At 45.8% G+C, this 13,893-nt stretch overlaps 1 protein-coding gene and 1 long non-coding RNA gene across 6 annotated transcripts in view; one reads left to right on the top strand and one right to left on the bottom strand.

The window, feature by feature from the left end:
• The window catches only part of LOC137524941 (uncharacterized), a 166,689-nt gene extending 161,382 nt beyond the window's left edge, over positions 1 to 5,307 (top strand). The window contains exon 5 of the long non-coding RNA XR_011022818.1: positions 4,245 to 5,307. This is a non-coding gene — a long non-coding RNA (uncharacterized lncRNA). The remainder of the gene's footprint in view (positions 1 to 4,244) is intronic.
• The window catches only part of WIPF1 (WAS/WASL interacting protein family member 1), a 179,749-nt gene that overhangs the window by 92,362 nt on the left and 73,494 nt on the right, over positions 1 to 13,893 (bottom strand). Inside the window, exon 1 of one of the 5 annotated variants that reach the window (XM_068245476.1) lies at positions 5,539 to 5,567. The exons of the other annotated variants lie outside the window; for them this stretch is intronic. The gene's annotated coding sequence lies outside the window, so the exon portion shown is untranslated. Of the gene's footprint in view, positions 1 to 5,538; positions 5,568 to 13,893 lie in introns of those variants that run through there. 5 annotated transcript variants of the gene reach the window in all.

Genomic DNA, 13,893 nt, shown 5'->3' with positions numbered 1-13,893 from the left:
GGTCCTTTCAAGCCTATCATAGGACCTGGCTGCTGGAACGGCGGTGGGGACAGTGTGACTTTCGTCAGCGGGACTTGCGACAGTGGGGAGAGCGGCAATGGGGAGAGCCAGTGGGGAGAGCGCGTGACATGCAGCTGCGGGGAGAGCTCAGCGTGGCTTTCGGCGGTAGATAAATCTACACAGAACTTGCCACAGTGAGGAGAGCGGCAGCAGGGAGAGGTGAGCGACACTTCGGGACTTGGCCGGCCACATATAGCCACAACGCGTTCTGGCCGGCCAAAGTCCGCAATTACAGTATATTTCTAACATTGGCCGCATCAGCCGGCCACTTCTCGTTTTGACCGGCCAGAACCCGAAGTGGCCAGACTTCGGGTTCTGGCCGTAACATATATACTAAATAACATCTATGTTGTAAGAATAAAGCCTGATGTGTAGCTGTGTCACTAATGCAGATTGTCAATGAGATGGAAATAATTCTGCACTGATGCTGATTTATGCAAATGTATGCACTCCCTTTGCTGATGAAATCAAATAATTTGATATGTTGTTAAAATTTGGTTTGGTGACTACAAATTAAAGGGTACCTGAGACGGATGAAAAGTAAAGTTTTATAAATACCTGGGGCTTCCTCCAGCCCCCTTCAGGCTAATCAGTCCCTCGCTGTCCTCCACCACCCGGATCTTCTGATATGAGTACTGGTAATTCAGCCAGTCAGCGCTGTCCGGCTGCATGCCGCTCCCACAGCCAGTAACATTCTGTACCTGCGCAATAGTGCTGCACAGGTGTAGTATGCTCCTGGCGGCGGAGTGTGTGCATGCGCACTACGCCCGACTGGCTCAAGTACCTGGACTCATAGCAGAAGATCCAGGTGGTGGAGGAGGACAACGAGGGACTGATTATCCTGAAGGCGGCTGGAGGAAGCCCCAGGTATGTATAAAACTTTAATTTCATCTGTCTCAGGTTTACTTTGTTACACAGTAGTACTATACTCTACATATGCACTCCCCACAGAGCTGCAGGGAATCCACTGAGAATGCTGTGCACATTGAACACAGAGGTGTTGTCTGTCACCCAGAATCTCCTCATTTCCCTGCAGAGTACCTGCACATCATTCTTACATGTACCCACACTTACATTGCCTAGGGCCTGATAGATGTTCTTTGTTCCGGTTTGTACCTTTTACAAGTACTCTTACCAAGGACTAGTTTTAGTCTAAAGGGAATAAATATAGTAGTCTACATATCCTTCTCACTTCAGTTGTCTTGTAAAATTCCTAAGCGTTGGCAGTTAAGAGACAAATTTCATGTTACATACTTTTAATCAACAAAATTGTAATATGCAAATTAGAGGAGTCGGAGTCGTGGAGTCGGAGTCATCCTAAACTGAGGAGTCGGAGTCGGTGGATTTTTGGACCGACTCCAAAGCCCTGATATAAGCAGAGGTACCCACTTTTACCTCAGAAACCAGGAATATTCCTTCCCCAGTATAGACAAATGCGCCCTCAGTATAAGGCAGCCCCCCTCCTAATAGCCATTTGTGCCCCCAAATATAAGGTAGCCCCCTCCCCATAGCCATTTGTTCCCCAGTATTCGGTGGCCCCCCTCCCCATAGCCACTTGTGCCCCCAGTATTAGGCAGCCCCTCTTCCCATAGCCAGATGTGCCCCCAGTATTAGGCAGCCCCTCTTCCCATAGCCAGATGTGCCCCCAGTATTAGGCAGCCCCTCTTCCCATAGCCATATGTGCCCCCAGTATTAGGCAGCTCCCCTCCCCATAGCCAGATGTGCCCCCAGTATTAGGCAGCCCCTCTTCCCATAGCCATATGTGCCCCCAGTATTAGGCAGCCCCTCTTCCCATAGCCAGATCTGCCCCCAGTATTAGGCAGCCCCTCTTCCCATAGCCAGATGTGCCCCCAGTATTAGGCAGCCCCTCTCCCCATAGCCAGATCTGCCCCCAGTATTAGGCAGCCCCTCTCCCAATAGCCAGATGTGCCCCCAGTATTAGGCAGCCCCTCTTCCCATAGCCATATGTGCCCCCAGTATTAGGCAGCCCCTCTCCCAATAGCCAGATGTGCCCACAGTATTAGGCAGCCCCACTCCCTAAATGGCCATATTTGTGTATTAATACTTGTAAATATTTGTTAAAAGAAGGCAACATTGTACTCCATCAAACTATGAAAGCATTTTCTGTTTTCGGACATTTTTAGGGGATTTCCATGCATATTACTGTAGTGAATAAAATGTGCTATTAAGTCATTTCTGGGATACATAACTAAACTGTATAAGTCATACTTTGCTACACAAGGAACAAACAGAGTGATAATTTCTTGATAGAGGCTCATTGTGTATGCAGCAGTTGTTGTGCATGCAGCCAATATGAGGAATGCAGAGCTTACAAGCCTCTTAAAGTTCAGCCATTCGGCCTTCACAATTCTACCATTCACAATTCTACACCAAAAGTTATTAGAAAGATGAAAAAAAAAAAAAATACGGCACAGCTAAACTGTGACCCAATACAACTCCATATCTTTTTCCCAAGGCTGAAAAATATATCAGCTATATAATGCAGCATTTGTTCAGTATTGAACTATTTCTATTTTTAGGAGGCTGGGGTTTCCGAACCTTTTGAATCAGAGAAATAGGGATAAAAGACCCCCACCTACATGTAAAGCATTATTGTTATGTCTACTCTATTAACTGTACAAAACATGGTGGTCTAGAGTCTGAGCCATCAGTGAGATATTCACCCCACTGGCTGCTGATGAAAAGACCTCTATATCAAATCACTAAACATAAGGCGAAGCTTCTGAATAAAAATAGGAAAGCACTCGTCAAGGAAACTGGTTCTGATGCACAAAGGGCCAGTACATTTTACCGATGCCAATGCCAGGCAAGCACAGCCCATTACAATATTACCATCATGGATAAGGGGTAGGGTGCTTTGGTAACGTTAATATTGTAACAGGTGGTGCTCTTCTGCCAATAGTGTCGGTAAGATTTATGGCCTTCTGAGGCCTGGTGCACACCAAAAACCGCTAGCAGATCCGCAAAATGCTAGCAGATTTTGAAACGCTTTTTCTTTTTCTGTAGCGTTTCACCTAGCATTTTGCGGTTTTGGGAAGCGTTTTTGGTGTAGTATATTTCAGATATTGTTACAGTAAAGCTGTTACTGAACAGCTTCTGTAAAAAAAAAAAAAAACGCCTGCAAAACCGCTCTGAACTGCCATTTTTCAGAGCGGTTTGCGGTTTTCCTATACTTTACATTGGAGGCAGAAACGCCTCCGCAATCCAAAATCTGCAGCAGCCCGGCAGTATGCGTTTCTGCAAAACGCCTTCCTGCTCTGGTGTGCACCACCCCATTGAAATACATTACCCTAGCGGATCCGCACCCGCAATCGGATCTGAAAACGCGACCGAACCGCTCTGGTGTGCACTAGGCCTTACTGTTCTGCACCTCCATGAGTCCCTGCAACTCAACTCTAAAGTATTCAACTGGGAGGTCCATCGAATATAATTGAGACGGAAAAGGCAGTCGTCCTCCTCTGTCCATGCCCAGTCCACCCTACATAATGCCCCTTTCCCACCCAGTTCACTCCCCCTTACTGCCCAGTTGTTGCCGCTTTGCGCTCTCTCCTTCTGACCTGAGTGAGCAGCCCCATATTTAGAATGGAGGAGCTGGTTTTCCATTCTGGGAAGTGGCTGAACCAGACAGAAAGGACTATGACCAGATACCAGGCTGATTCTCCTGGAGGTAGGTGCTTAAAGTTTTTTGAGACGATTGTCAAAAATAATTCAGAGCAAAAGTCGGCACCACAATGCAATTAAAAAAAGCTGTTTATTCAAGAAAAGTTTAAAATCCATAAGATGTATAAGATCTGTTTTGGTCAGTGGGGTCTTTCTCAAGCTGTGCAACTGCTCAAAATGTGAACATTTTGTCTTTCAGAGCAGGGCCGGGCCGAGGCTGGAGAGGCTCCAGCCTCAGGGCGCAGTGTAGGAGGGGGCGCACAATTCATTCAGCTGTCATTCCTAATTGTGTTTGAAGCAGAAAGAAATAAGAAAAAGGAATACATAGCAGTGACTGCAAGCCAGATAACTAGATATTAAGGTGTTGGGGAGGTTGTGGGCCCTGTGGCACCTCTTAGTCTAATAGTAATCAGTGTGTGACGGCTGCGGTGGCAGGGATGGAGGGGCGCACTTTGGTGTCTCAGCCTTGGGTGCTGGAGGACCTTGTCCCGCCTCTGTTTCAGGGCTTTTTATCACTGCATGCATTCGGATCCCATTTTTGGCCAACTGTACCACCTCAACTGGAATAATACAAACTGTAATGTGCCATTTCCAATGCAGTAGCCATAATGCAAGTCAATTTTACCCTAAATTTGGTCCCTGTTGCATTTTCTCAGCAACTGCATCGTCAATTTAAGTGTGAAAAAATTGCATACCAAGCGCAGTGTTATTTCATGAAAATCACACGGAAATATACGATATAAAAATTGGAGAAATCCCAATCACATTGCAGTGCGTTTACAAGTGGCAGTGGAAAAGGGCCAGAAGGGAATGTACTTTCCCTCTAAAACTGCTAATCAATTCCAGAACAGCAACAAAAGGACTTAATGAAGATGCTGGAGGAAACAGGTAGACAAGCATCTATATCTACAGCAAGACATATATATAGCTATGTAGACATAACTGGAAAGACTGCTCAGCAAGAAAGAAGCCAATGCTCCAAAGCCACCATAAACATGTCATATTGCAGGTTACAAGGGCACAAAAGGATATGGCCCTATTCAGACTGTCAGTGTTTGCAGAATGTGTATAAATGTAAAGAAACGCAAGGTAAAAAACGCATGCATTTGTATGCGTTTTCTATGCGTTCAAATTAGTTTTCTATTGAGTTTTGCACACACACGTCCTACAGAAACAGAAAAGAATTATGGGAAACGCGGAGGGAAACAAACACGCTAAAAACGAAATAGTACGCGTTTTTGATATGCATCTATAGACTTTCATCGCGTCCGTTTCTGTGCGTGACGCACAGAACTGCGTGCACCAATGCGGATGAGAAACGTATGAGTCTCATATGCATACATGTGAACGAGGCTATTAGAAAACATTAGTAGCCGTTTCTATGCGCAAAGTCTGCCCGTTTGCGTTCTGTAAAAATGGCTAGGAACGCACAGTCTGAACGGGGCCTAAAGGTCTCACTTTCCACAGAAATGTCCTCTGGTCTCCCAAATCCAAGAGCAAACAGTTTAGCCATAAATGACCATTATGTTTGTAAGATGAAGGGGCAGACTTGCGAGCCAAAGAACATCATCCTAAACATCAAGCGGGGGGAAGGGCCTTGGGGGGGGGATCGTGTGGGTGCTTTGCTACAAGAGAATGGGGCACTTCATAATACAGAAGGCACCATAAAGAAGAAGGAAAATTATGTAGATAATGTGATAATGTAGATACTCTGCAGCAACATCTCAAAAGCTCAGCAAGAAAGTAAAACCCAGCCACAAATTGGTCTTCCAAAACGGGCAATGATCCCACACGTACCTCCAAAGAGGTGTCGAAATTGGCAAAGGAAATCTAAAGGGAAAAAAATGAAAATAAAATCAGTTCTACTCGTCTTGCAGCCCCCTTGAGTCATCCTGTCATCCCAAGGTCAGGTTCCTGGTAGTGGGCATCAGAAAGCCTATTGAAAGCTTGTCCCATAGGGAACAACAACAATAAAGCCAATTTACCTGTTACCAAATCTAGGGACTTTGATTTTTGTAAAGAGACTTCATCCCTACTCAAATAAATGAGACTATTTGTGAAAACAACAAACCTTATTTTTGATGTTTCAATGCCAAATACTGTACAGTGCATAAATACAACAGATAGGCATCTCTTTCAAGGGAAAACGCTGGCAAAGGTTTATTTTCGGTTTGCATTTTATGTTGCTGTTTATTTTCTAAGCGACACTAAGAAAATAAAATGCCTGATTACTTTAGAAAACACAGCGTAACGTCCCTCCAGTTTTATAGGATGGTAAACCATACATATATAAAGGTGACATTATTATCTTATTATAAAGTGCCAGATTCTACTTTGCTGGAACACATAAAAGCAAGTGGTCCGATTAGAGAGTTCTCAGTAATGACTGTCTACATTGCTATTGCTGATACAGGTCTGCACTCTAGGGACCTTCTGTACCACTGCAAGAGGAGGAAGATTAGATAGGAGGGTGACCTCAAAATAAATGAAGACCCCACATGCTTTAGCCGCTGTCAGTTCCTGTACTTCTGCATCACTGTTTAGCCATGACGATCCTATTTCAGCATCACAACAATCTTTAATTGCATTTAACATCTGTACCTTTTTCAATAATCATATTGAGGCTGATTATATACATAACCCGAGCGCACAACACCCAAAAATTAAATTCATGTAACTCTGTGGCAGTGCGCACCGACAGGGTCATATACATAGCGCCACCCCTCCCTCAGTGACTTACTTCCTGCTGGACAGGGATTTCCAGATTCCTCACTGTATTTGTGTCTTTCTGCGCATGCACAAATGTACAAATTCTATGTCGGCTATTGATTTGCATTCATTCCGCCACTGCGTCCCAGAAGTCGCATGGTAGTGTGCTGTTTACTTTGCAGTGATTAGACGGCAAATCAGGAGCTTCCGGCACGGTGAGTGTACTGGGCCCTATACACTTTCTTTTCTGTTGCATTACCCTGTTGCAGAAAGAGTAACACAATGCAAATATAAATGTCCTACTGTAAGAGGGGCCTGAAAGTACCTGGCTTGGCCCTGTAGCATGTATGGTACATGTAATGAAGGCGCCTGGAAATTTGAGCACAGGGTGAAGCCGAAAAATGGCTCACCTGCTGTGGAAAATGTCCTGGCGCATTAAATATTCCCCCTCCAATCCGTAGTTCAGTGGGGGACATAATTCGGCATCCAGCTATTGCTGGTGCCTGAATTGCACGGTTTTATTGTAATTTGGGGTCTGTATTACCGGCGCTTACATTGCTCACAGCACTGTTATAGACTGAGCACTGCTTAAGGCCTATGGCGGCCTCCAAATCTCGGCAGCCACGCGGCCCCCCTATGCCGGACTAATCCTGCAGCTCCATTTCCTGCTGAAATGACAATGGAAGAAACTCCCACTCAAATGGTATTAAGGAGCTACAGGAGCCAGCCAGATCATTTAAATATATTTTTTGAAAAACATATGGACTTGCAGTGCATAAAAAACTTTGTACATTCCTAATTAATGCAAATTGATATCCCCTGAGAAAAATTGGTAAAAGAACTACAGCGAAAGATAAGACAGCTGTAAAAAAAGAGAGTCACAACAAAATGGGTAATCTCTTGTTATCTTATCTTATTACCGTATATACTCGCAAGCAGGCCGAATTTTTGACCCCCAAAACGGGGGTCAAAAGTTGGGGGGGTTGCTCGGCTTGCTTGCGAGTCACCTGTGGTCCGCGCCCTCCCCGCTATCACCTGACCTGGTGCCGCATCTTCTATTATTCCCCTCTCCGCTCGTATAGTAATTGACAGCAGCGCGCCCCACGGCGGCTGCTGTGATGATGAAGCAGGAAGCCGTAAAGAGAGAGAGAGCGGCTTCCTGTAGCTATGGGAACCGTTCTCTCTCTCTCGATGGTTTCCTGCCTCGTCATCACAGCAGCCGCCATGGGGTGCGCTGCTCTGAATTACTTTACGAGCGGAGAGGGGAATAATAGAAGATGTGACGCCAGCTCAGGTAATAGCGGTGACCACAGGGCGGGGGAGAGGAGGGGGCACTACCTATACTGGGCACTGTACTAGCTATACTCGGGCACTATACTGGGCACTACCTACCTATACTGGGCACTATACTAGCTATACTGGGCACTACCTACCTATACTGGGCACTATACTAGCTATACTGGGCACTACCTACCTATACTGGGCACTACACTAGCTATACAGGTCACTATACTAGCTAAACTGGGGCACTACCTACCCATACTGTGCACTATACTAGCTATACTGGGGCACTACCTACCCATACTGGGCACTATACTACTATATTGGGGCACTATACTAGCTATACTGGGCACTATACTAGCTATACTGGGCACTTTACGAGCTATACTGGCCTGGGCACTATACTAGCTATACTGGGCACTACCTACCCATACTGGGCACTATACTAGCTATACTGGGACACACTAGGGGGAGGGGGGGGGGGAAAATCACGCGGCCAGCATTTCCTACCCCCGGGCTTACATGAGGGTCAATCATTTTTTCCTGTTTTTTTCAGGTAAAAGTTGGGGGGGGGGGGTCGGCTTATATGCGGGTCGGCTTGCTTGAGAGTATATACGGTAATTACAAACAAGGGAAACCGGCATTTAGAAATTATTATTTTTTTGCAATAATCAATATAATAGAGCAAACTTCTTTAATGCATTATGGAGTGCTCTAGTAATGTGTGCCAGGCTGAAATTCAGCAGATTATTGGAATATTCTAGCCTGAAATTCTAAACTGGCAATTGTTGTACGAGTGCCCTCTCTCCTGATGCCTTGCATCAAATTCTGCCTTTGCTCCATTTGAAAATCAAGATCAGAGTGATGCACTGCAAGTTTCATTTCTTAGTTATATCCTGTTCTAAGAACTCTTTGGAGCTCCAACAATTGCTGGCACTTTCAAAAACACTTTGGTAATGTAAGTCTATGGTGTTGAGCCCCCTGGAGCTATTGCGATTGCAGGACATGCAGCATTTTGTGAGCGATTGGGCTCAATACCTACATCGCAGGAAAACGCACCTCAAATCGCTTACACACTGCTTCCACAAAGCGCCAGCAATTGTGCTTTGCAATTTGTAGTGGGTCCCTGGCCTTAATTTGCCTATTACCTGGTGTAATGCTATTTAGACTATAGAAACTGTGCCTGTAAAACTTGCTTTAAGCATATAGGTACAGAAGAAGAAAGCAGCAGGAAGTCATTTAGAAAAGGAGCGGAGGAAAGATTACACATCCACACAGAAGTTTTCAATATTGTGAAGAGACTGGAGAACATGCAGTTGTCATTTGAGGGCATATAGATTTGAATTGAGATCTGAAATATACTCCATTGTCCTTTTACAGTGCGGTAGAGACACATAGGTAGGACAATTTGGGAAACAGCCAATACACTGTAAGATATGCCTGAAAATAAAGTGATTTTGTAAGCAGTAAGGTCACTCCTGTAAACTGTAATATGAAGAACTTTGGATTGCACTGTGGTCTTGAGTTCTATGGGCTTTCCTAGGTAAAAGTCAGCACATCTGTCCTCAAGTTCACGCCAGGTTATCCGGCAAATTCTTCTTAAGGTTAAACCAGGCCTGCTGACTGAAAGCTAAACTCGCCATAAAAAACACAAAGAATGTGATGCTCAAAGAAGCTTTTTGCTTTCCAGTCGTTTACAGAGTACACACCCTTCTCCAATTGCTCTTCCAGCGAATGACATTTCTTTATTGCTACAGATTGCCCAGCAAGCTCAGGGTGAAATCAGAACTCCTAGGAGTGTGTAAAGCTGGGAATACACAATGCGTTTTTAAAAACGTATGGTGTATTCCCAGCATACGGGGTAAGAGATCAAAAAGCCTCCTTACTAAAATGCTATGCAAAACAGAAGTTTGCCTTTTTAAATCACAAGGTATTTTCCATTATTCAGGTTGGAGTGAGCATTTGAGGTACCCCACAGTGCATTTCTATGGAATATGCAAATAATCTCTTTGTTGTCCCTGATAGCTAAACACCTTCAGAACCGCTGGAATGCAATGATGTGTCAGCTTGTTAACATTACAGAGCCACACTAATCCAACAGGCATACAGACTGTTTCAGATTGGTTGATCCTCATCAGTGCATGGCATTGATTAATATGGCTCTATGAGGTAGTACTTGAAACACCCAGAGCTACAGATTGTCCAACAAGCTCATGGTGAATCAGGACTCGTAATAGTGTGTAAGGGGCTGAAAGAGATCAAAAAGACCTATTAAAATGCTATTCAAAACAGTTCTTTAAAAGAGAAGGTATTTATTCAGATTGGAGTGATCATCTGAGGTGTCCCACTCTATCCTGAATGATCACAAATATCTTCTGTTTTAAGAAGGCAAACATCTGTTTTGCCTCTCTATTGGCCTCGATTCAATAAGCAGTTTAGACTAGTCTACTAATGGATTTTAGTCTACTGATGGTTTGGTCAGTTGCATCAAAAGGAGACTTCACTATTACCAAATGTTTTAGACCTGGTCTAAACCATTTGGTAATTAGGTGGGTAAAGAAGAGGAAATGATCAAAAGATGCAATTCACAAACAAGTAGCTATGACTGATATCCTTCTGCTTTGATGAGCTCTCCTCTGCATACAATTCTAACTCCTGCATAATTAATTGAAAAGGTTCCATCCTCACATTTAAAATACCTCACAGAATTACTTTACCTACAAGAAATCAGCTGGTCTAATCTCTGTCAGAAAAAGTGGATGTGGTTACTCCTTGTTTGCATTTGTGAATTGTGTAATTACTGAATGTTAGACCAGGTCTAAAAACAGGTCTAAATCGTTACACCAAACCATCAGTAGACTAAAAACCATCTGTAGACTAGTCTAAACTGCTTAATAAACTGAGGCCATTGCAGAATCTATTCTGTGCTTTCATACAACATAGGTATCTTCACATATTTAAATAGAAGTGTCTTTATGGACAGAGGAAGCACTGGATGGATACAGCTGTAAGCAATACAAAGAACCCAACAGAGTGGTGTCATCATAGCCCACATATCCCAAGGCAACAGAAATAAACAGTCAGGCTTAATGATATAAACACATGACACACTGACCCCATGGGGAAAGGCTGGACAGTCTGATAGAAGCCATAGGAAATGTCCTACTGCCTTCCATGTGTAAGCAGCATGTAATGTTGTACAATTAACAGCTTGGATGTACAGTATACCAGTGCACAGCGCAGGCAAATTCAGTGCTGGGCATTTCAGCAAACTTCAGCTTACCACAACCCTTGAAGGACAACTGTACTAGCAAGTGGTATATGGAGGCTGCTAGATTTATTACCTTTTTAACAATACCAGATTTCTGGCAGTCATGTTGATCTATTTGGCAACAGTGGTGTCTGAATAACACCAGAAACAAGCATGCAGCTAATCTTGTCAGATCTGACAATGTCTGAAACACTAAATCTGCTGCATGCTTGTTCAGGGTCTCTGGTTAAATGTGTCAGGAGGCAGAGGATCAGCAGGACTGCCAGGCAACTGGTATTGCTTAAAAGGAAATAAATATGGCAGCCTCCACATACCTCTCGCTACGGTTGTCCTTTAAGTAAATTTGGTCAACACAAATTGAGCTGATATAGCAAAGTACAACATCAAAAAAAGTTAGGGCAACAATCTGGCGGCAAAGTCTAAATCTGCCTGAAAAGATTGCAGCCTATAGCACAGGAAGTTTGCAGTGCAGGAAATAGTGTCTGGGATCCTGACCAGGAATTTCAGTAATTTGACAATCAAGTTATTTGACATTAGCTAATCAAGAAACTTATATCACAAGAAAAACAAGTTCTGAAGATCTGTACCTACACTAATCTAGTAATACATCTTGGAGCCTGGAAGAAATACTTTATCAAAAATGTGCTTTATTAAAGTTAAATGATTTTGCATTCATAATAATCTATAATAAAAATTAAGAAGACAGGTATAGGTGCCCCCAGTATAGGTAGCCAGGGGTAGGTGCCACCAGAATAGGAAGTCAGGTATGGGTGCCCCCATTATAGCTAGCCAGGGGTAGGTACCCCCAGTATATATATATAGCCAGGTGTAAGTGCTCCCAGTAGCATGTGTTGGCGGCAGCAGCTCACTCACCAGCTCCATGCGTTCCAGCGCTGCCGTCACTCTTCAACGCCCTGCTCTGTCTCCCACCTCGCTGCTCCATTTTGCCTCCCTCTTTGCTCATAGTTAGAGCAGGGCTACAAAAAAATGGCCGCCGAAGTCTGCTACTGTGGACATCAGTGGCTATTTCCTTGTAGCCCCGCTCTAACTACAGACGGATAGAGACGTAGCAAAACATAAAATTTTTGGTTTACGAATTTCAAACGTGAATTTCTGCAAAAGTTAGCGAACCAACTGTTAGCAGCGGGCTCCATAGACTTTTATTGCAGGCTAACGGCCACCAACCTTAAAGAGACCCTGTAACGAAAAAAAGTTACCCTGGGGGGTACTCACCTCGGTAGGGGGAAGCCTCAGAGTCCCAATGAGGCTTCCCCCTCCCCGTAGCTGCAGGCAGTCCAGCGCTGGCTCCCCCGAAGTGTCCCGGAATCCTCCCTTGAAAAGCGCCGATTTATTTACCTTCCCTGGCTCCAGCGGGGGCGCTGTTGCAGCTCTCTGCACGGAGATAGGCGAAAATAGCTGATCTCCGTCGGGTCCGCTCTACTGCGCAGGAGACTTGCGCCTGCGCAGTAGAGCGGCCCGACAGCCATCGGCTATTTCTGCCTATCTCCCAGGCGGAGAGCCGATACTCCGCCTGCGCTGGAGCCGGGGAGGTAAATATTTACATCCCCACCGTTCCCAGAGCTTTTTCGCCGCCGCGGGACCGAAGAGGACGGGGGAAGCCTCAATAGGATCCGGAGGCTTCCCCCACCCGAGGGGAGTATCCCTCAGGGGAGGTTTTTAAAAGTTACAGGTTTTCTTTAACGGTTAATAGCAAAGCCCCCTTACATGATAGAAACACCAAATTTGCAGGTTATGTAGGGGACAGTGGCATGGGCGTCCGCACATATGGCAAAAATCGGGCCTCTGCCCGACCCTGTCCGCCCGCTGCCCTCCCCTGGCGGCGTGCCCGTGCGGCCAGCAGGAGGGGAGCAGCGCAGAGAAGAGGGAGAACTATGGGCACAGTGGGGAAGGGCGAACGTCTTCACCCCCCTTCCCTCACCTTAGGGGGCTCTCCCTCCCTCGCTGTCCCCTCCGGAACGAAGTGTTGTGCAGCGGCTGGGCAGCGGGCGGAACTCACCTCCGTCTCGATCCAGCGCTGGAAGTTCTGGTGCCGCTGTCTGGTCTGGTCCAGACCAGACTAGCGGCAAATCCATCCGGCGCCTGAACAAGACGGAGGTAAGTTCCGCCCGCTGCACAACACTTCGTTCCGGAGGGGGGAGCGAGGGAGGGAGAGCCCCCTAAGGTGAGTGCCCATAGCTCTCCCTCTTCTCTGCGCTGCTCCCCTCCTGCTAGGGGCACATCTGCCTACATATACTGGGCACATATACCCCTGGCTACATATACTGGGCACATATCCCCCTGGCTACATATACTGGGCACATATCCCCCTGGCTACATATACTGGGCACATATCCCCCTGGCTACACATACTGGACACATATCCTCCTAGCTACATATACTGGGCACATATCCCCCTGGCTACATATACTGGACACATATCCTCCTGGCTACATATACTGGGCACATATACCCCTAGCTACATATACTGGGCACATATACCTCTGGATACATATACTGGGCACATTTATACCCCTGGTTACATATACTAGGCACATATACCCCTGCCTACATATACTGGGCACATATACCCCTGCCTACATATACTGGGCACATATGCCCCTGGCTACCTGTTCTGGGGACATCTCTACCCCTGGCTACCTGTTCTGGGGACATCTCTACCCCTGGCTACCTGTTCTGGGGACATCTCTACCCCTGGCTACCTGTTCTGGGGACATCTCTACCCCTGGCTACCTGTTCTGGGGACATCTCTACCCCTGGCTACCTGTTCTGGGGACATCTCTACCCCTGGCTACCTGTTCTGGGGACATCTCTACCCCTGGCTACCTGTTCTGGGGACATCTATACCGCTGGCCACCTATTCTGGGGACACC

Source organism: Hyperolius riggenbachi, chromosome 7 (assembly GCF_040937935.1).
Source record: "Hyperolius riggenbachi isolate aHypRig1 chromosome 7, aHypRig1.pri, whole genome shotgun sequence".
Taxonomy (NCBI): domain Eukaryota; kingdom Metazoa; phylum Chordata; class Amphibia; order Anura; family Hyperoliidae; genus Hyperolius; species Hyperolius riggenbachi.
This window is presented reverse-complemented; position numbering and strand designations above follow the sequence as displayed.